General features: G+C 40.3%; 1 protein-coding gene across 6 annotated transcripts in view; it reads right to left on the bottom strand.

Moving 5' to 3' along the window:
* The window catches only part of LOC149203292 (DNA-directed RNA polymerase III subunit 1-like), a 450,745-nt gene that overhangs the window by 232,171 nt on the left and 192,764 nt on the right, over positions 1–25,810 (bottom strand). The gene's annotated exons all lie outside the window — the stretch shown is intronic.

Raw genomic sequence — 25,810 nt, forward strand, 5'->3', positions numbered from 1 at the left:
TGTACAAGTAAACATTCATTCCGCATCAATAACTTTTGAATAACTGGATCTGGTAAGCAAGAAAATTTTCCACAAGATGTTTTATGCCCTTTTTTTTTTTTTTTTTAAAGAAAGCTTAAAACTCAATTAAAATCTAAATAAAATAAAACCTAAAAATCCTAAAAATAAAATCTAAGCTAAAACTAAAAAGGGACTAAACTAGATTAAACGAAAATAAATCATAAATGAAAATTTAATTTCTAAACAAAATTTAAATTTATTAAATTAAAAACTACAACTACAAAAAACCCTAAGGAAATGAAATTTAAAAAATTAATCTAAAATTTAACAAAACTAAGCCTAAAAACAAAATTTTATAAATAAATCCTTTTTTCACTTTTTTTTATTTCTCACGTATATTCAAAAAAATCAAAATAAAATTACCAACTGAATTAAAATTAAAACAAGATCTAAAAAAAAGAAACTACACTTAAGAACTCATATTCAAAAGATTGAAATCGAAAACAAAAACGAGACTTACGCATAAACCAAAACGACTATTCAAACAGTGAAGCGTAAACCCTAAAAAATGAATTGCTAAACGAGAAAAAAAAAAAAAGACGAGTTACCTGCTGCCGACGTAAATAAAATTCGATGCCAACGCAAATATGTTTCAAGATATCACCCGAGGAACGCGTCTGATCGAAATTTTTACCCTTGTTTGTATGCAGAGGAGTGGAGGACGTCGTCTCCTAAACGAGAATTTACCCTCTGTCTCTGGTTATGCAGAGAGATTGTCGGCAGCAGAAGAATTGTTGCACAGTGGAGCTCGATTTGGAAGGATGAAGCTCAAGATGGGCGCTTTCGTGCATCGATTTGGACTAACGGTGGCGCATTTATAAGCTGGCGATTCTTTCTGTGGCAATGCTGGATTTGTGACTGTGCTAAATGTTTCTTGAATTTTCAACCCGCTGATAGACTGTATTTGTTTCTGCCGCTGCAAAATACTTTTGGAAGACCAACACGGTGACTTGGAGAAATTTGACAAGGGTTTCCAACACCAGACAACAGCAAAACAGACGCCTTTGCAGTCACTTTCTCTCCAGTGGTATTTAAAATGTGTGTTATGCCTATTATGTGAATCCTTAAAACGTTGTCTCGCATATATAATCACCTCAAGACGTCAGGATCCTCTGCAAGATACACAACAAAGCCCACAAATATATGCAAAATTTCAAAGTAAAACCCTTCAAAATTAAACTAAAATCACAAAATTTACAGCTCTAGGATAGCCAGATTTAACAATAATTGCAGTGATGTTTTCGAAATATCAGAAGACTTGAATTCTGCTGTGAACAGGAATAAAATCTCTCATGCAAAACAGGAAATAAACTTTAAATGATTAACCCAGGGCCAAAATCAACTGGGCTCTGCAAAGAAGAGCCTGTGGGAGTCGGCTGGTTCAGCCTAGAACTTCCCCAAACGCCCACAAATATTCTTCAATAAAGGTTTTTTCTGCACAACTCAAGCAACCATCAGTAAAGAGAGCAAGAATGCTGCTAGATCTCAGAAAGTAATGGAGATACCTGCCATTACTTCAGAAACCCTAACAACACTCAAACCCTAGCAAGTGAACAAGATACTTGTGCTCACAATACTCTAAAAACAAGCTATTATTAATGGCTGAAAAATGAAATATGCAGAAAATTAAACATCTCACAGCACTTCCAGAGAGTAACACCAGCAAGATTTGGACCCCAAAGTCTTCTTTTATTAACCAGAAACCAGATTACAAGAGAGTTTTTTCAGTACAAGACTCACAGATCCAATGATCTGAAATGACCCCCTAAGACCCTATATAAAGGAAATGATCCCAACGGCTAGTTCGAATGATCCATGTTGAAGCGATCTCGACCGTTGATGAGGATCAAGACATCTCTTAATCTCATCCGTCGATTTTATTAAAAAATGATATTTTGCATGCATTCACACAAAAAAATATTATTATTTTATTATTTAGGGTTTTTGCTTTATTTTATGAATTTTTTATTATTTTTTATTTATTTCATTTTTTAATTTTTTAATTTTTTAATTTTTATTTATTTTAGTATTTTAGTATTTTATTTATTTTCTTAAATGGATCATTTGATCTAAGCCTTTGGAAACATCACCTAGGACCTAGGACTTAGGACTCATGAGGGGATTTAAAACATTTGTCAACCCTCAAGACACATTATATCATGACTTTTACAATTTACATCTTAAGGGGACAAACCCACTTTAACATAGACCCTCATGAACAACCTCAAAACTGACCCTAGGTGGCAGCTAAGGGAGCATCTTACAGTGAGAAGAAAACCGCAACTGCAAATGAGGTCTGTTGCACACATTTTGTCAAAGTGCCAAGGAAGGGAAGTGCCCAATTTTTTCAACATAATCAAATCAAATATCAACAGTCCATGTGTCATGGTTATCCCATTCTGTAAGTTATGTAATGTAAATGATCTTAGTAAAACCTTGAGTCTATGTAACAACCTAGGTAAGCCTATAATTTTGATGGCAAATTTCATCCTAGGACGTTTTTTAACCTCCCTGATTACCTAAGTTTTTAAGCACGGCTAATCAAAAGAGTTTGTTTTCCCTTCAGCTTAAACCTCAAAGCTAGGGTGAAATTTATTGTTAAAATCTTAGGTGAGTCCTAATGTTTTAACCAAGTATGATGTAAAAGTGATACAAGAATAATTTAAGCTAGTTGGCTTAATTATTTTATTACAAATCACTTGGTTTACTAGATCATATTGTGTCACAAATGGGTTATGTGGCTTGAGAGTCTAAGCCAAATGTGTATTCCCTCTTTAATTCTTGTAAATGTAAAATATTATGTATTAGAGGGTCGGAAAAATACTAAATCCCCTCATGTGTAAATTAATTGAACTTTTTAGCAAAATAAAATTAAATCCTAAGCCAAAAAATTAATTAATTGAAGTCAAATTTAAATTGTCTTAGGAAAATAAATTCTCCAAATGGAAAAATTCGTGGGTCTTAAAAGAGTCAATTTTTAAAGGTCCTCCGTCAAGAGAATATTGTATATTTCAAGAAAATTTGGACCCTTAGACTTTGGTAGTTAAGTCAAAGTCAAATTTTTGAGGAAAATACCTCAAAATAATTAATTTTGAGCTAATTAAAATAGAATTAAATGTTAAATTCGAAAATTCCTCAAAAATAAAAAATCAAGAGCCAAGATTAAAATATCTTGAAGTGTTTATCAATGGCCAAGATTATTTTGACAAGGATCAAATAAACTAGCCATTATTTTTCCATTTGGAAGATTTATCTATAAATTAGAGAGTCATTTGAGTCTCTAGCATCTTGATCTCTGGCTAGAATATTGTTGTTGAAGCATTTTTGTAAACTATTGTCCTATTGGGAACTATTTTTTTTGTTATAATAAAAGACATTGGGGTACAACTCGAGGTGTTCTTATTTGTTGATTTTTGGTATGTATTGACTACGGGCTTCCTATGTTTTGTTTTATGTGATTATTTTCAAATAATACAGTGTTTGCAGATACTCAATCCTTGGTCTCCAAGTTCACAGACTGTGGGCAAGGATCATTTTGCTTGGATCCTTAGTTTTTATATGGTGGATTAAATCTTCGCTTAGGCTATAGTGAGCATAAATTTTCAAAAGCATTTTTTAGCCTTTCATCAAAGGAAAAATATTGTGAAATTTATTTTCTCAAAATTCATTTAAAAACCCTTTGTATAATTTGTAAAGTAATTCTGTAATTTTAATTGTAAATTATTTTTCTAACTTGGGTTGGTTTCTTTCTAAATTTATTTTGTATATATTTGGGGTTTGGGTGTTGTGCTTTTATTTTTTGCAAGTTGGATCAAAGGATCAAGTGAAGGAATAAGTAGAACTAGATCTAGGCCCTTGAGGGTAAGATCTAGTCTCTGGACAATTTTGCAGGGCCATTCATTGAAGATTTTTCAACAAAATTCAGATCCAAAGGAAGAAAAAAAATTGAGACAAGGGTTTCACTTTTTCAGGCCACCCAGGGCCAGAAGCAGCCCTCCTAGGGCCAACGTCCTTGGCCTGTGTCAGCCTCCAGAGCTTCTGTGTCATCTTTTTAAAGCCCTTTAGGGCAGGTTGTAGCCTTAAGAGGCCTCGAACTCCCTCTCCTAGCCCAACGTTGGGACTTTAGGGCCTTAAGAGGCCTCGAACTCCCTCTCCTAGCCCAGCGTTGGGACTTTAGGGCCTTAAAAGGCCTAGCCGTGGGCCCTAGGCCACATGGATGACCTACTCTAGCCCAAACGATTGCCCTTTGGGCAAGTTGTCCTCTTTTCAGCAATAATTTACCTCATAAACCCCAGCATCAAGCCTTTCAGGCTCCTCCTTCTTCAATGTTCCTTTCTTGTGACCTTCTCTAGCCTTATTGACCCCCGATATACCTTTCTAGCCTCCTTATCCCTAAACGTTGGCCTTCCTTGGCCTAATGTTGTCTCTTCTTGCTCTTTTTTGCCCTAAAACCCTCCTCTGACTTCTCAGCATTGAATACTTGGTGGTTTTGCAGGTTTTGAAGCTCAAAAATTCTATTTTTCAAGTGGCAACTTGATCCCAAAGTTTCAACAAATTTTGACCAAGGGATCTTCAAGGCCTTGGGCCTAAGGTTTGACCTTTAAACCTTAGACTTATCTCTGTTCTATTACAGCAATTAAATCAGTGAGAATTAAGCCCTAAAATCACACACTAAATGGTCAAAATTGGTCAAAATTGTTAAATTTTGATTTTCATGAATTTTGGCCTCTTGGGCATCTTGGATTTGGCTTAGATCTTATTTTCTGTTGGTTGGAATTTTCTGCTCAACTGAAAATTCCAAATCTGAAATTTCTGAAGCACATTCTTAATTAGGATCAAAATTTTGAAGTTTTCAATTTTTGGACATTTTGGGCATTGTCTTAGGCATTGCTAGTTGGTTGATCTGTCATTTATTTACTATTGTAATAAACATATCAGATTTGAAATTTTTTGAGTCATACCCTCTAAAAACACTAAAAATTGATTTTTTCAAGTTTGGTAAGTTTTTACTATTTTTGGGCAATTTGGGTATTGGTGTTGATATCATTTGCTTGTTGATCTGTTGGTTAATCTACTACTATAACAAATAATTTCAGATCTGAAAATTTATTGAAGAATACATCTTAAGAAGGCTAACATATTTGATTTTTCAGTTAATCAAGATTACTTGGCACTTGATCAAATTTTTGTAGCATTGGGCAAGCATAAGCATTATTGATTTAGCATTTCCTTATTGCTGTCATAACATTAATGAATGTTGAATTTTCGGAAGTGATACTGCTGATTTGACTATTGGGATCTAACTCTTGTGTGGTTTGGCTAAGTTTTACAAAAATTTCATTATTGTGATTGGCATCTCATATCTGAGTATTGGCATTATTGTGATTGGCATCTCATATCTTTGTGAATAAGTTGATCTAATTGGTTAACCATCTAGTAGGAATTTATTGAAGTTTGCACTTGTGTCTCTAAAGCACTTTATCTTGTTCAAGATTGTCTTCTCATCATTGTTAAGTACTCTTGCAATAAGATGATTCTCACTAAGTACTTAAGTAACATAAACAATCTTAACTCAAGATAAATTTCACTCATCATCTTGCATTAAGCATCCTAGATCTAGCTTTGCATTAATTTACCTCCTAGAATAAGTTAGATTGATAAAAATATAGGGCAACCCTTCTCATCTAGCTTGAGGGGCCTCGGCAACTCTTTGGTAATTAACACAGTGACCTTGCAGTTGTCAGAGCCACAGTCTTTGCAGCGTCGGAGGCACCGGGTGATAGGAACCTAACAAAAGGTATCGTTAATCAGGCCCTACTCTTTTAACTGTTGGCTTCCTTTCCACAACCTACCTTGGTGCCCAACTTCAAAATAGTTAAGGGAAGGTTAGATTTAGACTAGACATATAATCTAAAACTAACCAAGATTTGCACTTCACGTAGATTTTAGGACTTGCATTTTGTTGGAACGTGTAACTAGGTCCATGTGAAAATTTCTAAATAGAAATCCAACTGCAATGACTAATATTACTTCTTCTACTTATTAATTCGGAAATAAGTTATTTACAGTGTTTCTATGGAAAATATCTAAATAAATTCTACTGCAACCTTCACAATTAAAATACTGCGGAAAGTAAATGCAAGGAAAAATACTAGCACAAGTTTAATCACAATGACACGATTATTTGTGGACAATTGTCCCCGGAAAAACCTAATGTGGGAAAATCGGTGCAACAGATGAGGGTTTCTTTATTAATCTTCAACAAAATTCTCACGTACAAGATACAACCAGCAGAATAGAAGGAAAATATTTGTGAGAATTTACTAACAACTCTCTCACACTTCTCGGCAAGATTCTGATCCAGGAGAGGGCCTGCTGCCCCCTCTGTGTCTCACTGCATCATCTTCTGTGTGGGGACTACGCAATCCCAGCGTCAGCCTCTATGTTATCCTTCTGCATCACAGCCTCTACATTGTCCCTTCTCTACTCTGCGTCTTCTGCTCCTACACTCCTAAGTGATGTTGCTACCCTCTCTCTCCTCCTCACCTACAACTCTGCCTCTGAATCGATTTCCTCTTGCCGAACTTCGACCAGTGACAAAATCGATCTTACTCGAGTAACTGAATATCTGCCTAGCATGTATTCCAAATGTCCATCGAAGTCCTCCTTATAATCTTCCAGTTGAGAACCAACAACCCATATTAGATTCTAATCAATGGCTTAGATCATTTGGACTCGATCTTCGTCTTCTTCTAGAAGTTTCACCCATAGTTAGATTAATACCCTTTAATTTATTTTAATTTCCTAAGTTTAGACTTAGGGACCCATTAAAAATAATTAATTATTTTAATAAAATTGTCTCCAGGTGGAATTTCCCAAAACGATTTTTGGGTATTGTGGAATGCATGTGTCCAAGCCTCCCTGCAAATCTTGAAACTTAGAGCACATTTGATGCTACCAGGAATCAACACTCCCTCTTAACGAGGAATGTGCTCTAGCAATGCACCCTGTTGAAGCATCACCCTATTCTATAACATCTCCTTTTGCGTTGTTGATGTTTGACATCATTGCCCACCAACTACTGAGCAAATGTTGCATTCATATTGCTTTTGACCCCGCCACTGCAAACACTGCATTTGTACTGCAACTTCCCACCACTGCAACTGAGAAACCCCCAATTTCTGCTATTGAAACGGATTCTCTACCATGCCCATCTACTCCCTGAACTGGATGAACTTAGCTCTTCCTAGAGCTTTTGTGAGTACATCTGCTAGCTAATTTCTTATGGAGACACACTGCAACTGTAATGCCCCATGTTGAACATAGTCTCTGATAAAGTGACATCTGATATCAATGTGTTTCAACCGATCATGAAATACTGGATTCTCAAAGAGTTTAATACAACTCTGATTATCGCAGAAAACATTGGTCGCTCCATCTTTTTCCTGAACAAACTCAAGCAGTTTTCTAAGCCATATAGCTTCACATGTAGCTGTGTTAGTCGCCATATATTCCGCTTCTATTGAGCTTAGAGTTACCGACTTTTGCTTCCTGATGCACCAAGAGATCACTCCTGATCCAACATTGAAGCAATACCCGGAGGTACTTTTCCGGTCTACTAGACTACCTACCCAATCTGCATCTGTGAATCCATTCAATCTCACATCAACTTCTCAGGTGTATTTCAACCCATATTTCACTATTCCATGCACATATCTAAGAATGTGCCTAGTTGCTGCCCAATGCAGCCTTTTCGGGTTCCACCATGAACTGACTAAAGGTGTTGACAACAAAGCAAATGTCTGGCCTAGTGTTGACCAAATACATGAGCGACCCAATGAGTTGTCTGTACAAGGTGGGGTCCTAATGCATCTATTTTCTTCCAGTTAGTGATCATGGGCATAGCCATGGGCCGACAATCCTGCATTCTAAATCTCTTCAAAATCTCTGTAGCATATCTTCCTTGCCCAAGGAAGATCTCCCAATTCTTCTGCCAAACTTCCAACCTTAGAAAATAATGCATCAACCCCATATCTTTCATGTCGAATTCTGCTTCAAGATTCTTCTTGCAGCCCTTTATGAGCCTAGATGACCCTGTTAGAAACAAGTCATCCACATATAAAACCAGAATAAGTGGCCCATTCTACACCATTAGATAGTAGAGATTGAGATCAGCATCACTCTTGACGAATCCCAACTACTGCAAGTAACTATCAATGCGACCATACCATGCTCTGGGTGTCTGATTGAGCCCATACATGGCTTTCTTTAACCTGCATACATGAATTCTCTTTTCATGAGTTTCGAAGCCTTCGAGTTGTTCTATATACATCTTTTCTTCTATCACCCCGTTCAGGAATGTTGTCTTGACATCCATTTGGTGAATATCCCATCCCGTTTGAGCTGTTAGGGATATAACAGATCTAATAGAGGTATATCTAGCTACTGGGGCGAAGGTCTCCAAATCATCTATTCCTTCTTTTTATGCGTACCCCTTTGCTACGAACCTAGCCTTGAACTTCTTTATACTTCCATCTGTGTGAAAATTCCTAGACTCGAAAGAACCCCTATTGCAGCAAATATGAATCTACTTCACCTACTTGATTTTTAATATACATTAACCAAGTTATTCTTCTGAATACTAAAGAAAATTACTTCTACAGCCTACACTTATTAAATATTTGATCTCATGAACCAGAAAATAGAGCAAAGAACAAGATACATACGACGCACTTATTTTTGGACACAATTGTCCCCGGAAAAACCCAATGCAAGAAAACTGGTGTAGCAGCTCTGAGGGTTTATTATTATGCAGGAGAAAATTCTGAATACAAATCTAGGATACTCAACTAGCAACCCTTTACAAAGAAAATACTGGACAAAAGACTGTTGAAATAATCTCACCCTGGCACTAGAGAATCACTGACTGATCCTCAGCTTTGGAGGCTCTATGTCACTTTCTGATGGCCTCTGCGTCAAACTGTGTCACCCTGGGCAGCTTCTGTTAGAAAATTATATATTACAGAGCAATGGAACACGTAAATATATTGTAGAAATACGAACACAAAAAACACATAAAACAAGAGAGACACAGATATACGTGGTTCACCCAATTTAGGCTACGTCCATGGAGAAACAGTCAGTGCTTCCTTTTATATTATCCAACAAACTGAAAAGATACAACCTACAGCAAATCCGTTGTAATTCCCTCTTCGCTCTCACACAATCTCCTCTCTCTTTCTCACTTAGAATGCAGATTCACATAAACGCAATACAATTTCCTCATATATAGCGAGGGGTTGCCTTCTAGGACAAAAACCCTAAGTTAAACATAACTTCTACCGTCAAATCTCCGCCTAATGAACAGCCTAGATTGACTACGAAATTACAACATTTTACAAAGCAATTTTGCATCTATTTTTGCTTCCAGGCGCTGCCCCTGATCCCTCGCCAGGGGGGCGCTCCTAAAGGTCGCAGCCGCCCCCCCTGGACCCCCCTGCAACGTCAATATTATGGGCGGTGTTGCCACCACATTATGAACTGGGGTCCAATGCGGTGATACCTCTTAATAAAGAGGATAATCAAGCTCCACACCCAACAATATCCCACTTGGAGACTGATTATAGCAACTTCATCATTGCTTCATCTGCTGGACAATGACTCCACTTTGGACCTAGCTGTTTATCTTCTTCTTCATCATACTTGAAGACCAATTGAAATGGAGAAAAATCTGTTTCTCCTTGGTTACAACTTTTGTTAACATATCTGCAGGATTCTAGCTAGTGTGTATCTTTTCCAGCTTCAACTGTCCATCTTCCAATGTTGACCGTATGAAATGATACTTGAGCTGTATATGTTTTGTCTTGGAATGAAATGCAGAGTTCTTTTCAAGATGTATGGCGCTCTGGCTGTCACTGTATAACCTGCCCAACTCTTGCTTCCTACCCAATTCATCCAGAAACCTTTGTAACCAAATCATTTCTTTACTAGCCTTTGTAGCAGCAACATACTCTGCATTCGTTGTTGAGAGTGCAACAACACTTTGCAGTTTTGAAACCCAACTGACAAGTATTCCACCTACAGTAAACACATACGTTGTTGTGCTCCTCATGTTATCTCTATCACCCGGCATATCTACATCAACATATCCCTGTAGAGCAATGCTTGAACCACAAAAGCATAATTCTTGATTTGTGGTACCTCTCAAATACCTGAGAATCCACTTCACTACCATCCAATGTTCTTTTCCTAGATTGTTCATGTACTTGCTTACAACTCCCACTGCATGTGCAATATCAGTCCTTGTGCAGACCATTGCATACATTAAACTTCCAACTGCTGATGCATATGGAACTTTAGACATATGAGCCATTTCAAACTGAGTCTTGGGACACTCCTCCTTATTTAATTTGAAATGGTTAGCCAGAGGTATACTAACTGGTTTTGCATTCAGAGTATTAAACCTTTTCAACACCCTTTCTATGTATTCACTTTGAGACAATGTTAACTTGCAATTCTTCCTATCTCTAGTTATTCTAATCCCAAGGATTTGTTTGCAGCACCCAAATCCTTCATTGCAAATGAGTTCGTCAATTTTCTTTTGAGCACATTTATTTCCTGCATGTTAGAACCTACAACAAACATGTCATCTACATACAATAACAATATAATATAGCTGCCATCATTTTGCCTTTCGAGATAAACACAATGATCAAAGTGACATCTAGTATAATCTTGTTCAGACATAAACCTGTCAAATTTTAGATACCACTGCCTTGGAGCCTGTTTTAAGCCATACAAGCTCTTCTTCAACCTACAGACTAGTTTCTCCTTCCCTTTCACTTCATATCCTTGTGGTTGCTGCATATATATCTCTTCCTCCAAATCTCCATGGAGAAAGGTTGTCTTTACATCTAACTGCTCAAGATGCAAATCTTCAGCTACTACTAGACTTAAAATAGTTCTGATTGAAATCATTTTAGCAACAGGAGAAAATATCTCATCAAAGACTATACCCTTTTCCTGTGCAAACCTTTTCACCACAAGTTTAGCTTTATACCTTTTTCTACCTCCATCTTCTTCCTTCAACTTGCAAACCCATTTATTCTGCAATGTTGTTTTACCTGCAAGCAACCTGACTAAGTCCCGAGTCTGGTTATGTGCTAAGGAGTCCATCTCTTCTTTCATGGCTTGCTCCCACTTCTTCCTGATTTCTACCTGCACTGCTTCTTCATAACATTCTAGTTCACCAAAATCAGTCAACTGTACATAATATAATGAAGGAGAGTATCGTTCAGGGGGGTCTACTTATCGGGTAGATCTTCTAACACCACTTTCAGGTGTTTGAGGTGCTTGTTGCTGTTGTGGTTATTGTTTCGGCCGTTGATCATTATGATTTTCAGGCACCATCATTTTTTCTGTGATCTCATCAAGCACTGTGTATTCTCTATTTCTTTTTCTTGTTTCTTTTCCTGCAGCTGATCCTTATACAAAACCTTTTCATTGAATATGACATCTCTGCTCCTAATGATTTTGTGTTTTTCATAATTATAAAAGCAATAACCAAAATCATTAACACCATATCTAATAAAAGTACATTTCTTTGATTTTGCCTCAAGCTTTGTTTTATTTTCTTTATTAATGTGGACAAAGACTTCACAAATAAAAGTTTTTAAAAATGAGTAGTTTACTTTTTTACCTGTCCATGCCTTCTCTGGAATACCACCATCCAAGGAACTTGAAGGCCCTCTGTTTATTAGATAAACAACAGTATCTACAGCATCTGCCCAAAATTGTAAAGGCAATCCTGCATGAAATCTCATGCACCTTGCACGCTCCATCATTGTCCTGCTCATCCTTTCTGACAAACCATTTTCTTGTGGTATTCCTAGAACTGTCTTCTCTCTGTGAATTCCATTCTCTGAACAGTACCTATCAAACTCTTTGCTGCAATATTCACCTCTATTGTCTGATCTGAGACACTTCAACCTTTTTCCTATCTCATTTTCAACCAAAGCTTTCCATTTCTTCAAAGTATCAAATACATCAAATTTATTTCGAATACAATAAATCCAAGTTTTTCTGGTTGCATCATCAATAAAAGTAACATAATAACGAGAGCCACCAAGAGATGATACCCAAGCAGATCCCCATACATCTGTATGCACAAGCTCTATTTTTCGCTCTTCTTTTCTGTCTCAACTCTGAGGAATCTGACTCTCTTCTATTTTCCATAAGCACAATTCTCATAGAATTTTAAATCAACATGCTTCAAACCTGGCAACAAATTTCTTGAGTGAAGAATCTGCATCCCCTTCTCACTCATGTGCCCGAACCTATGATGCCACAATGTCGTATTTTCTCCTATAGAGGTTAAAGCATTAACAGAATTAGAAACACTATTGCATAAATACAATGTACCAACATTTTCTCCTTTTGCTATTCCCAGGGATCCTTTAGTGACCTTCCAGGTTTTATCTGTAAAAGTAGCCACACAACCTTCACCTCCCAACTGCCCTGTTGAAATAAGATTTTTCTTCAGATCTGGAACATGTCTTACCTCCTTCAGTAGCCATTGATTTCCATTCTGTTGTTTTATGAAAATTGTATCCATTCCAATGATTTTATAGGGTTTATCATCACCCAATCGAACCTGTCCAAAATCTCCTTGAACATAAGAATGAAAGCGACCAAGAGTTTGTGTGATAATCAGAGTTGCATCCAGCTCTCTGAGAATCCAGTATTTCATGATCGATCGAAGCACATTGATATCAGGTGTCACTTTGTCAGAGACTGTGTCCAACGAGGAGCAATACAATTGAGGTACACTCCTACAGGAGAACAGGTGGCAGACATCCTCACCAAGGCTATAGGAAGAACAAAGTTTGTGTATTACAAGGAAACGATGGGGATGGTGAAGCATCCTTTTCAGTAGAAGAAATGGATAAGTGTCAGAGGTTGTAGTGTAGGAGTTAGCAGTCGCAATGCTATGGGCAACAACGTGTTGAGATGGAGCTGCAATACAAATGTAGCAGTGACAGTGGAAGTGTCATGGGCAATAGTACAGGAAGCAACAGTGCAGTGGATGTGGGGCAGCAGGCCAAGCATCAGCACAGAAGACCGATGTGGAGAATCAATGTGATGCTTCTATGGTGAATCACTGCTAGCGAACATTCCTCGCTAAGAGGGAGTGTTGATTTTGGGTAGCATCGGATGTGCTCTAGCCTTGAAATTTGGTGGAGAGCCTAAGGCACATGAGATCTCCAAGACCCAGAAAATGTTTGGAGAAATTCCACCCAGATGAGGAGTTATTAAAATAATTAATATTTTTAATAGCTACCTAAGTCTAAACTTAGGAAAATAAAAATATTAATTGGTATTAATAAAGATAAGGGTGAGAAGCTTCTAAGAGACGAGGATCAAGTCCAATATTTGGAGAGACATCGGCAAATACTCAGTATCTCAAGGAAAATTGATTCTCAAGAGAATGAGATCGATTTCATAGGGAGAGTTGCAGGGTGGAGGAAGAGGAGGACATCAGCAGTAGTCAATGACTGAGGGGGTGACGCGAGGACATTGAGAGATAGCGCAGAGGGAGATGCAGTCTAGGGGAGACGTAGCCCTCACGCAGGTTGACGCAAAGGGACGCAAAGCTACTCAGAGCCACGTAGAGTGACACAGAGGTGACGCAGAAGTGGGAGAAGGGTCTCCTATTGATTTGGAGTAGCATCATATGTGCTCTAGCCACGAAATTTGGTGGAGAGGTTGGGGCACATGAGATCTCCAATACCCAAAAAGGGTTTGGGCAGATTCTAAATAGATCAGGAGATATTAAAATAATTAATATTTTTAATGGAGTCCCTAAGTCTAAAATTAGGGAAAATAAAATATTAATGTGTATTAATATGAATCTGTATTAGAATGGTCCAAAAGACACGGATCAAGCTAGATCTAATCTTAGTCGTTGATTAGGGACTTAATTTCGGTCGTTGAGATGTCAACAGAAAAAGTATAAGAGGAGGGTTGAGGGGCACTTGGAGAACACACTAAGAGAGACTAGTCAGTTCAATTTCTGGAGCGGAGTTCGTTGAGAAATTGAACCAGTGGTCTGAAAAGCAGTCATGAGGCAACAAGTACGGAACAGAGAGACAGGAGATCAGCGTAGAAGAGGCAGACGCAAAGCCAGAGGAAGCCACGCAGAGGAAGCAGAGACTGCACAGAGCTAGAAGGGCCTGCGTCATCCATGCAGAGGCTGCAGGAGTGACGCAGAAGCCCAGAGAGGCTACGTAGAGCCTCAGTAGGCTGACGCAGAGGGTTTCAGGCTGACGTAAAGGGTTTCAGGCTATAACAGAGGTCAGTAGGGCCTACGCTGGCTTTAGGAAAGCGTTGGAAGTTTGTCTATCTGTGGGTAAGCCAGTTTGGCATCCTGTTGTACAAAAAAATTGCTGAATAATAAAATCCTCCCTTGCTGCACCAGTTTTCCCACATTGGGTTTTTTCGGGGACATTAGTCCACAATAACTATGTCAATGTGTGCATATTTTTGTTTCTTTATTACGATGTGATATCTGCAGTAGTATTTATTTTAATGTTCGTTGAAGTAATTTCATGAATAACTTACGATGAAAATAGAATTTTCACATAGTATCAGAGCAAAAAATCAGAGACAGAAAGGGAAAATCAGTTATGGGTCGAGACCACGATGCAGAGGCATCCACCTCAGGGGACTCACGCAGATTTTCAGAAGATTGCACAAGAGAGAGAGATTTTGATTTCTCTGTGTTGGGTTTCAGGTTGGAAGAAGAAGTGAAGTGCATGACTAGTGTTGCATCTTCAAAAGTATGGTATATAGATAGTGGAGCCTCGTGGCATATGACGAGAATCAGGGAGTGTTTCTCAGAATATCGAGAAGAGAAGATGAACTTTCAAATCACCATGGGGAACAAGGCAAAGTGTACTCCAGTAAGAAAGGGTACCATAGCTTTTCAGACAGAATCGGGAGAGCAGTTCTATGCCACAAATGTGTTGCATGTGCTAGGATTGGGGATGAACTTACTTTCCGTGTCACAACTACAAGGCAAGGGCTATGACGTCTACTTCATCAAGGAAAAGGCATACGTCAAACACCCGAGCTGGAAAAAGAAAGTGCATATCGGGATCAAAAGTAATCGATTGTACAGATTATAACTAGAATCTCCAATGGCACTAATAGGCAATCATGGGGACAAAGACTTGAACAAACTATGGCACAGAAGGATGGGTCACTTGCACGATGGAGCTCTGAAAATTCTCAGGAGCACTGTAACAGGAGTTCCGAATCTGAGTACGGAACGAGATGATGTATGCAGGGGATGCGCTCTAGGAAAGTATGCCAAGGCGGCATTTCCTAGGAGCAACCATAGGGCCAAGAGTGTACTAGGATTGATACACTCAGATATCTACAGACCTATGTCCGTCAAAGCTCTCAGCGATGCCGAGTATTTCCTTACTTTCATTGATGACCACTCGAGGAAAACTTGGATCTATTTTTTGAAAACCAAGGATGAGGTTTTCTGTCAATTCAAGGAGTTCAAGGCTCTAGTGGAGAATCTGACAGGTAAGAAAATAAAAGTCTTGCTCTCAGATAATGGTAGAGAATATGTCAATAAGGACTTCACTGATTTTTGCGCTAAGGAGGGCATCAGAAGAGAGTGGATAGCTCCTTACAATCCGGAGCAGAATGGGGTGGCAGAGGAAAAACAGGACTATTGTAGAAGCAGCTACCGCCATGCTATATGATCAGGATATGCCAAAATTCCTGTGGGCAGAAGCATGCAACGCAGCTGTCTACGTTCAGAACAGGACTCCTCATCGGGGATTGGGCAAGATTACTCCAGAGAAAGTCTTCACTAGGAAGACACCTAAAGTCAGTCATTTCAGGATATTTGGGAGTTTGCCATATTGCCGCATACCCGAAGAAAAGAGGAAGAAGCTAGATCAGAGTACAGAAAAGGGGTCTCTGACAGGGTATAGCGAGAAAGCTAAGGCATACAGGATCTATCTTCCAGGGAGCAGGAAGGTAGTAGTACGACGAGATGTAAAGTTCATGGAGGACAGAGCTTTCAGAAGATCTCGCGAAATGCCTTCCAAAGAGCAGTCGAAAGAGGATCCGTTGGTCATGCCTCTTCAAACAACGGAAGTGAAGAATCCTTCCTCAGATCGGGAAGATTCTCAGGATGAGGAAGAGGAGCAAACATAAGCACATGTTGGCAGAGGAAGAACCAGCAGGGAACTTCGTCAAATTCTGCGTGATGCAGAGAATTTCATCAGAGAGCCAAGGAACAGTAAAAGGGAGAGAAAAAAGCGAAACAGGTATCAAAGGTTAATAGCTCAAGATGGAGAGCTTGCCAACTTCAAGGAAGCAGCTCAGCATCAGGTCTGGCTAGATGCGATGGTGGAGGAGTATAACTCCATAATGGTAAACGATGTCTGGGAGGTGGTGTCAAGGCCTCCAGACAGATCTGTGGTAGGTTCAAGATGGATCTAAAAGATCAAATATGTTGCGAATGGCAGTATTGAAAAATACAAGGCTAGGTTTGTGGCTAAGGGGTATGCTCAAAAGGAAGGGATTGACTATGAGAAAACCTTCGCCCTGGTAGCCAAGTATACATCTATTAGGACCGTGATATCTCTTGTAGCCCAGATGGGATGGGAGATCCATCAAATGGATGTCAAGACGGCATTTTTGAACGGGGTAATAGAAGAAGAAGTATACATTGAACAACCAGAGGGCTTTGAAACTCATGAGAAGAAGTCTCATGTATGTAGATTGAGAAAGCCTTGTATGGGCTGAAGTAGGCACCAAGAGCGTTGTATGGTCGAATAGATGGCTACTTGCAGAAGATGGGGTTTGTCAAGAGTGACACAGATCCGAATATCTACTATCTAGTAGTAGAGAGCTAGCCATTTATCTTAGTATTATATGTGGATGATCTCTTCCTGACAAGATCATCCAGACTCATTGAAGACTGCAAGAAGAATCTAGCCACGGAGTTCGATATGAAGGATCTAGGATGAATGCACTATTTTCTAGGGTTGGAAATTTGGCAGCAGAAAGGAGAAATCTTCCTTGGGCAAGGAAGGTATGCTACAGAAATTCTGAAAAGGTTCGAGATGGGAGACTGTAGACCTATCGCTACACCAATGATCACCAACTAGAAGAAGATTGATGCATCAGAAGACAAGGATGTCGATCCCACCCTATACCGACAGCTCATAGGGTACATGATGTATCTATTTAATACCAGTTCAGATATTTGCTACGCTGTCAACACCCTCAGTCAGTTCATGGTGGAAACAAAGAGGACTCACTGGGCAACAGCCAAGCACATTCTCAGGTATTTACAGGGAACAATTGATTATGGGCTCTTGTACAACAAGGGGAAGGATATCAAGTTGAGTGGATTTACTGATGCAAATTGGGCAAGAAGTTCAGTGGATCGGAAAAGTACCTCTAGGTACTGTTTCAACATTGGATCAGGAATAACCTCTTGGTGTAGTAGGAAACAAAAGTCTGTGGCTCTGAGCTCGTCTGAGGCAGAATATATGGCAGCAAGCACAGCTTCATGTGAGGCCATATGGCTTAGAAAACTGCTGGTAAACCTATTCAGAAGAAATATGGAGGCAACCAGGATCATGTGTGATAATCAGAGTTGCATCAAACTATCTGAGAATTCAATATTTCATGATAGGTCAAAGCATATTGATATCCGGTGTCACTTTGTCAGAGATTGTGTCCAACATGGAGCTGTACAGTTGAGCTACACTCCTACAGGGGAACAAGTGGTAGATATCCTCACCAAGGCCCTTGGAAAGTCAAAATTTGACTACTTCAGAGAAAAGATGGGGATGGTAAAGAACCCCTTTCAGAAGTAGTGTGTTAGCAACACGAATGTAGAGGGAGTTGTAGTGCAGATGCAGTGTCGGGAGAAAGGACCAACAACAGCACAAATGCAGAGGAAGGTGCAATGCGGATGCAGCGCTGGGAGAAAGGACTAGCAGCAGCATGGATGCAGATGGAGCTGTCGTACAGATGCAACAATGGCAGTGGTAGAACCATGGGCAGCAGTATAGGATGCAGCAGTGTAGAGGATGCTGGGCAAGGAGGCCTAGCATTAGCACAGGTACCGATGCCGGATGATCAGAGTAATACTCACTGAGGAGTATTGTTAGAGCACAGTCCTTGCTAAGAGGGAGTGTTGATTTGGGGTAGCATCGGATGTGCTCTAGCCATGAAATTTGGTGGAGAGGTTAGGCACATGAGATCACCAATACCCAGAAAGGGTTTGGGCAGATTCTAAACAGATCAGGAGATATTAAAATAATTAATATTTTTAATAGAGTCCCTAAGTCTAAACTTAGGGAAAATAAAATATTAATGTGTATTAATATGAACCTGTGTTAGAATGGTCCAAAAGACATGGATCAAGCTAGATCTAATCTTAGCCATTGATTAGGAAGTTAATCTCGGTCGTTGAGATGTCAACAGAAAAAGTATAAGAGGAGGCTTGAGGGGCACTTGGAGAACACACTGAGGGAGACCAGTCAGTTCAATTTTTGGAGCAGAGTTTGCTGAGAAATTGAACCAGTGGTCTGGAGAGCAGTCAGGAGGCAGCAAGTACGGAATAGAGAGACAGGATATCAACGCAGAAGAGGCAGACGCAGAGCCAGAGGAAGCCATGCAGAGGCAGCAGAGACTACGCAAAGCCAGAAGGGCCTACATCATCCATGCAAAGGCTGCAGGAGTGACGCAGAAACCCAGAGAGGTTGCGCAGAGCCTCAGCAGGCTAACGCAGAGGGTTTTAGGCTGACACAAATGGTTTCAGGCTATAACAGAGGTCAGTAGGGCCTATGCTGGGTTTAGGAAAGCGCTGGAAGTTTGTCTATTTGTGGGTAAACCAGTTTAGCACCCTATTGTACAAGAAAATTGTTGAATAATAAAATCCTCCCTTGTTGCACCGGTTTTCCCACATTGGGTTTTTTCGGGGACATTAGTCCAAAATAACTGTGTCAATGTGTGCATATTTTTGTTTCTGTATTACGATGCGATATCTGTAGTAGTATTTATTTTAATGTTTGTTGAAGTAATTTCATAAATAACTTACGATGAAATAAGTAGGAAAAGTAAATCAATTGCTACAGTAATAGAATTTTCACATCTCCAAAGTGTCAGGAAGTTTCCAGGGGAAAGTCTCAAGTGTTTTCTCTCAGTTTCTCTATAAAATAATTCCTTGTAAAAGCGATTGTTGTTGAATATTAATAAAACTCTCATCTGCTGCACCGGTTTTCCCACATTGGGTTTTTTCAGGGACAATTGTCCAAAAACAACAATGTTGATGTGATTGGTTCTTGTATATGTATTTTCTCTATGTAATTATGTGATAACTGCAGTAGAATTTATTTTAGTATTTACTAAAGGGATTTCATAAATAACTTATTGTGAAAAATAAGTAGGTGAAATAAATGAGTTGTTGCAGTAGAATTTCAGGTTAGAAATTTTCACAATTGGATGCCCTATCCAGAGTGCAGATGCTACAGCAAGGACTGGTCACTCATGGTCTGTTGGAGGGCAACATGAGAGTGGACCAAGTGTGGACAATAGATTGGGCATTTATGGTCTGTTCGAGGGCAGAGTGATAGTGCCCAAGTTGAAGCCCCGTGTGCACCATCTTCATGGACTTACGTGGTTTCTAGAGTGTCAGAAGAAGAGCTCAAGGGTTTGATCAGCCAGGAGCAGTTTTGAGTAGCCCTAGACTTGTGTGTGGAGAAGGACATCTACAACAGAAGATGGGCAATCCTCCTAGCCCGTGTTCATTGTGAGAGATGGCATCTTGCAATGATAGGTGGCAACCCTTTGTGCCCTATGTTAGTCTTCATTGGAGCAACGCGGGAAGACTATAGTGGGCTGAAGTCCCTGACTAGTTAAAGAGCAATAGTGGGCAGTTGTGAGTTGTTCACAAACAGAGTTGTGAACAACTCAACAGGAATCTTGATGTGTTGTTCCCTTGATGGACTAAGGCACAACTAGTGAGCAAATTGGATAGCCAAGGTTTAGTGGCCAGATGGACTTGGATCATTGATAGAGGCAGATGTTGCAGATCGGGAGCCGAAGGACCGAGCAGGTACAAGGTATGACCAAGAGGAGCTGAGAAAGCATGCTACATCAGCCAGATGGTCAGAGTATCTTGTTGAGGGTAGATTGGTTGTTGATGGACTGACACCAAGCCCCAGTTTTGTATTCTTGTACTTGTGGATAATTGGGGGCCATTATCCTTAGTACGGGAGACCTAGACTGTCGTATTATTCAGTTGGATTAATATAACAAAGTTGGGTTATTGTACAAAATTTGTAAAAAGTCGTGAATACTTTGTGCACTAGTAGATTTACTATTGTCTATATTTCGTTGTGCAAACTAGCTTCGTTGTGATTCTTGGTTTGGTAGTATCAGTGATTTAAGATTTTCTATCCTAGACACCAATGTCATTGAAACTAAACATGGTATAAGAGCTACTTTGAAGGGCCAATGAATCAGAGTGTGCACAGCGAAGTAGCTCAAAGGGAGATGGGATTGTCTAGATCATGGAGCAGATGGTTCAGTTGAAGACATGGAAATGTGGTCTTAACTGGCTTGGTAACGAGGTTGGCTGGGAGTTTTGGTGGATTGGAGGAGATCTTGTGAACAATAGTTTGTTGTAGGGCAGATTGTCGATCATGCACATCCATTGATTTGCCATGGATCGTTAGGACAACTCGAGTATTGTTTTGGCATGAACGAGATTGGTTTGATCGAGATTGCTTCATGTGATGGACTATAGATTGGCAGGCTAGAGTCTTCATCGGATCGTGATGTCGCATATCCGAGATTAGAGGGATTTGCACGAGTGGTATTTGATCCAGGAGGATGAATGCTTGCAGGGCTGAGTTAGTGGAGATCGTGTAGGCTCAGAGGGAGTCTAGCCTCAGCAGGAGCATCCCTATGGAGGTTTGGGATCTTCAGGTTCAAATATAACAAGGTAGAGGCATTACTGAGATTGCAGGGTTCATTCTTCAAAGTATGTTGTAGTGATGGACGCCAGATCATCTAGTGTCGTTGGTATTGATGGAGACTTCCTAGTGTTGGAAGTACCTTCCTCGCTAAGAGGGAGAGTTGAGATTTGTAGCATGGGAGGTAATCCAAACCCTAGGCTTAAGTGTTGTGGAGGAGTTGGCACACAAAAGAATTTTGTGGGCTTGAAACCCAAGCTTGGGGTTTTGTAGCCATGGAGAGAATTAGACATGTGATGGATGAAGATGATAGAGGATGTTTAGATGAATCCAATGCAACGAAAATCATCGAATTCTGATTTTTCGATGTGTAGATATTGATTTTTGAAGTTTGTGTGTGGCCTTGTGGCTTATGTTGGAGGTCGGATAGGGTAAGATTAGCCCCCATTATAGTTGGATATGCCCACCAAGGGCATTCATTGGAGCTCTTTGAGAAAACTATAAAAAGAGAAGAGAGGTGAAGCATTTCACTCATCCAATGTGCAACGAAACATAAGAAGTATACCTCCGATTTGGCCGCAGGGATTTGGAGCTCGATGAGAGGAGGAATAAGAGACTTCGTCTAGGGTATTTCTCAGTGGTTATTGGGCAGATTCAAATTTGATGCAGGGTCGAGTACTTGAAAGGGATTATTGGCTATGTTTGGCATGATTTTTACAGGCAGATCTCTGAAATTGCTAGTCGCTAACTTGTGCAACAGTCTAGAGGAGGGTTGAGCCCTATATCTCCACTAGGACAAGGGACAAAGGTCTAAATAGAAGTGGAAATAGCCCTAGCAACGAGTGAGGTCAAGGGGGCCCTAGAAGGAGTATCGTAGTTGTCGAGTTCCAACAGCAAAGAGACAATCCAAAAAGGTATGTGATTTAGGTGTTTTGTTGCTAGTGGATCAGTCCTAGAAAAGGACAGTTTGATGAGGTCCTAGTGTAGGACAATTCTGGGTTGGTGTGTGCAAGTTTTGGTGTGGTTTTGTCTCAATAATATAGGTAGGAGATCCCTGGTATCATTGTAGAGGGGGAAAAATTTGTGGTGGTTGTTTGGAGGAGCCAAAACAACCTCAGACCTGTCCCTGGGTGGGAGCAAACGGAGCAACTTAGAGTGAGAAGAAAACCGCAGCTCTAGATGAGGTCTAGAGGCAAGGATCAAGGGCTAAGTGGATTGATATTAGCCCTAACCAGATTGCAGACTTTGCAGCAGTTCCACATCAGCTCATGAGGTGAGTGCAGTCCTAGAAGAGGACAATTTGTGAAGTTTGTTGGCAGCCAGGAGGAAGGGTTTCCTAAGAGACTGGATACCCTAACCAAAGTGCAGATGCTACAGCAAGGACTCGTCACTTGCGGTTTGTTGGAGGGCAGCGTAAGAGTGGACCAAGTGTGGACTGTGGATTGGGCATTTATGGTCTGTTGGAGGGCAAAGTGATAGTGCCCAAGTTGTAGCCCGATATGCACCATCTTCACGGACATAAGTGGTTACTAGAGTGGCAAAAGAAGAGCTCAAGGGTCAGATCAGACAGGAGCAGTTTTGAGTAGCCCTAGACTTGTGTGTGGAGAAGGACATCTACAGCAGAAGATAGGAAGTCCTCCAAGCCCTTGTTCATTGTCAGAGATAAGCATCCTGCAGTGATAGGTGGTAGCCCTCTCTGCCTTATGTTAGTCTTCATTAGAGCAGTGTAAGACGATTATAGTGGGTTGAAGTCCCTAAGTAGTTGAGGAGCAGCAGTGGGCAGTTGTGAGTTGTTCACAAATGAAGTTGTAAACAACTTAATAGGAATCTCGATGTGTTGTGCCCTTGATGGACTAAGGGACAACTAGTGAGCAGATTGGATAGCCAAGGTTTAGTGGCCAGATGGATTTGGATCATTGATAGTGGCAGATGTTGCAGATCAGAAGCTAAAGGACCGGGCAGGTACAGGATATGGCCGAGAGGAGCTGAGAGAGCGCACTACATCAACCAGATGGTCAGAGTATCTTGTTGAGGGTAGCTTGGTTGTCGATGGACTAACACCAAGCCCTAGTTTTGTATTCTTGTACTTGTGGATAATTGAGGGCCATTGTCCTGGTACGGGAGCCCTAGACTATTGTATTATTCAATTGGATAATATAATGAAGTTGGGCTATTGTACAAAATTTGTAAAAAGTTGTGTATACTTTGTGCAATAGTAGATTTACTGTTGTTTATATTCCGCTATGCAAAGTAGCTTCGTTGTGATTCTTCGTTTGGTAGTGTCAGTGATTTAAGATTATATCCTAGACACCAGTATCATGGAAAATCAATAGAGTAGAGCCACTAGACACCCATGACAGTGTTGGTGTCTAGAACATCGACCACAAAGAAGTGATCGGTCATAGAATAATTTCCCATAGTCACTGTTAGACTAGGCACATACCGGGTGCACTGCATAGTCTTGTCTCCCAGCACCAGGAATGAAAACCCCTCAAAGCTCTTAGTCTGTATACCTCTCCGCTCCACCATCTAGGCATCAATGAAGTTGTGGGGTGCCCCATTGTCCACCGGAACTACCACACATTGTCCCTGCACCGTGCCCTTGATCCTCAGCGTAGGATACTTAGTGACTCCCCTCAGTGAACCAATGACCCCTCCAGTAGGTTTGAAGAGGTCTCCACCAGGTATTCCAAACATAGCGATAAAGGGGGTGGCCCCTTGATATCCAAGTGAATGACCTTTGGTGCCCCCAAGTGGCTATGGGGGCACAAAACATCCTCATTGGTCTCCAAATGGATCGAAGAAGTCTGTATCCCATCTATAAGGGCTAGAAGAATGAAGCAAGCCCTCCTATTGTCTCCTATAGCCAGACATATCCTCATTTAGGCCCTAGACCAGCTGCAAAATGTGTGGTGCAAGAGTGGAGTTAGTTGGGCAAGGTGGTCCAAGTGCATCATCATCATCCAATAGGTGGAACACAAGCAAGCAATAGGTGGAACTAAAGGATCCCATGAAGTGGAAATCTGCTCTCTACTATGGTGGAGACCCGTGGCTCTCAACGCTCACCCTACAAATGTCAATATGACCCTTTGGAGGGCTTGGACCCCATATAGGGAGACCAAACTCCACACGAAGATCCACCTACAATCTTGTATAAGATCCAATGCATCCCCTCACCTTCCAGTACAACCAAATATTAGTGCAATTAAGTAAATGAGCTTACAAAACATAAAACCAAGTGGACACTTCATGGTGGCATGCCCTTCCATAGTGGGCTTTAGAATGTACCAATGTCTCCAAGTTCAAGAAGAAGGTTAACCAAGGACCCTATTAGGTGGTTTCGGCCTTTAAAGGGGTGAAATGTCCATGGTACATCCATCAAATGGCAAGTGGCACCTGAGATAATGGTGGAGCGGAGTGGGGCATCAGGGGAAGGTTCCAAGCCACATGCCACAATATAAGGGTAACTATAATAAAGGAAATCCACACTCGAGTATATGAATGTAGGAGGGAGCAATCGTGGTAAATGAGTTGCCCTGGCCTTTGATTTTCCACCCTTCTTCATATGCCTTTTTCTTTTTATTGATATTTATTTTATCGCTGCTCAGGGCTCCAGGGGATGAGAGCATGATGTGTAAGATATAGCAATGGATACCCCTTTAAGGTGGGGCAGTTCATCACCCACCAAGGGTTGGGATAATCATGGGTTCCTTAATGATGAAAGGGGTCGATATGAGGGACCCTAGGAACCAGGGTGATGGCCATAATGATAGGGGTAGAGCTCATGTTTGGCTTTTTCCCACGTGCTAAATTTGTATGTCCCGACCATCTTTTGCATTTTATCGTACATTTCCTGTGTGGACAAGGGGCAGGGGAAGCTAATTCCTTGTGGACCCAATGGAAAAATGTGGACCCGGATGGAAAATATGGTGAATGGGGTTATAATGAGCAGAGGGGAGTGATGTGTATGGTATCGGGAAGCAGGACCACGCAACTAAAATTGGGGTTTCCCATGTCGTGTCACTCCTAAAGCTAGTAGCCAATAAAGGAGATCCCACGGAACTAAGATACAAGGTTAGCCATCAAATTGGAGAGAAGAGACAAGAGTACAAACCAAGCCCATTCTTTCCACTGAATCCCTCCACTAATCCATGCCCAAAAATGTCCATGATAAGTAAACAAAAATATCCAACTACACAATGAAAAGCCAAACCTTCGGGGTTGGAAGGCCCACCTTCAAACATACAATCATAACATATGGGTGAAGGAGCATATGGCTAGCCCAACTTGTGGAGATAGTGGAACATTGAGCTATCTGATGGCTGCAAGGGGCTGCTGGCTGCCAGTTGAGGACCATCTAGGAGAAAAAATTTCTCCTAAGGATACTACCCATGGGTGGTTGGCAACAGGGGCCATATCTCTTGTTGTTTTGTTCATGGATTTACTTCTCTTTATGAAATATTATATGTTGAAGCTTTATTTTGGAGAAAGATTTTCTAAAGTGTTCACCGTAGATCCACAATCTCTTTATCATTCAACAGAATTTGAGATAGAAGTAAACTTACTTGACATTAACAAGGTCATGTAATTATATCTTATTCTTTAGAAGCTTGGCTTTAATCTAGGATTGAACACACCTATGGTTTAATAGTTTTCTATGTTGCAAATACCCATTTGTATTACACAAACAGGGAAGCTTGGATAAATATAAGCCTCAAATGATTAGATTT

Source organism: Pinus tabuliformis, chromosome 2_1 (assembly GCF_031772625.1).
Source record: "Pinus tabuliformis cultivar Carrire ecotype Pingquan chromosome 2_1, CPIR1, whole genome shotgun sequence".
NCBI classification, from domain to species: Eukaryota; Viridiplantae; Streptophyta; class Pinopsida; order Pinales; family Pinaceae; genus Pinus; species Pinus tabuliformis.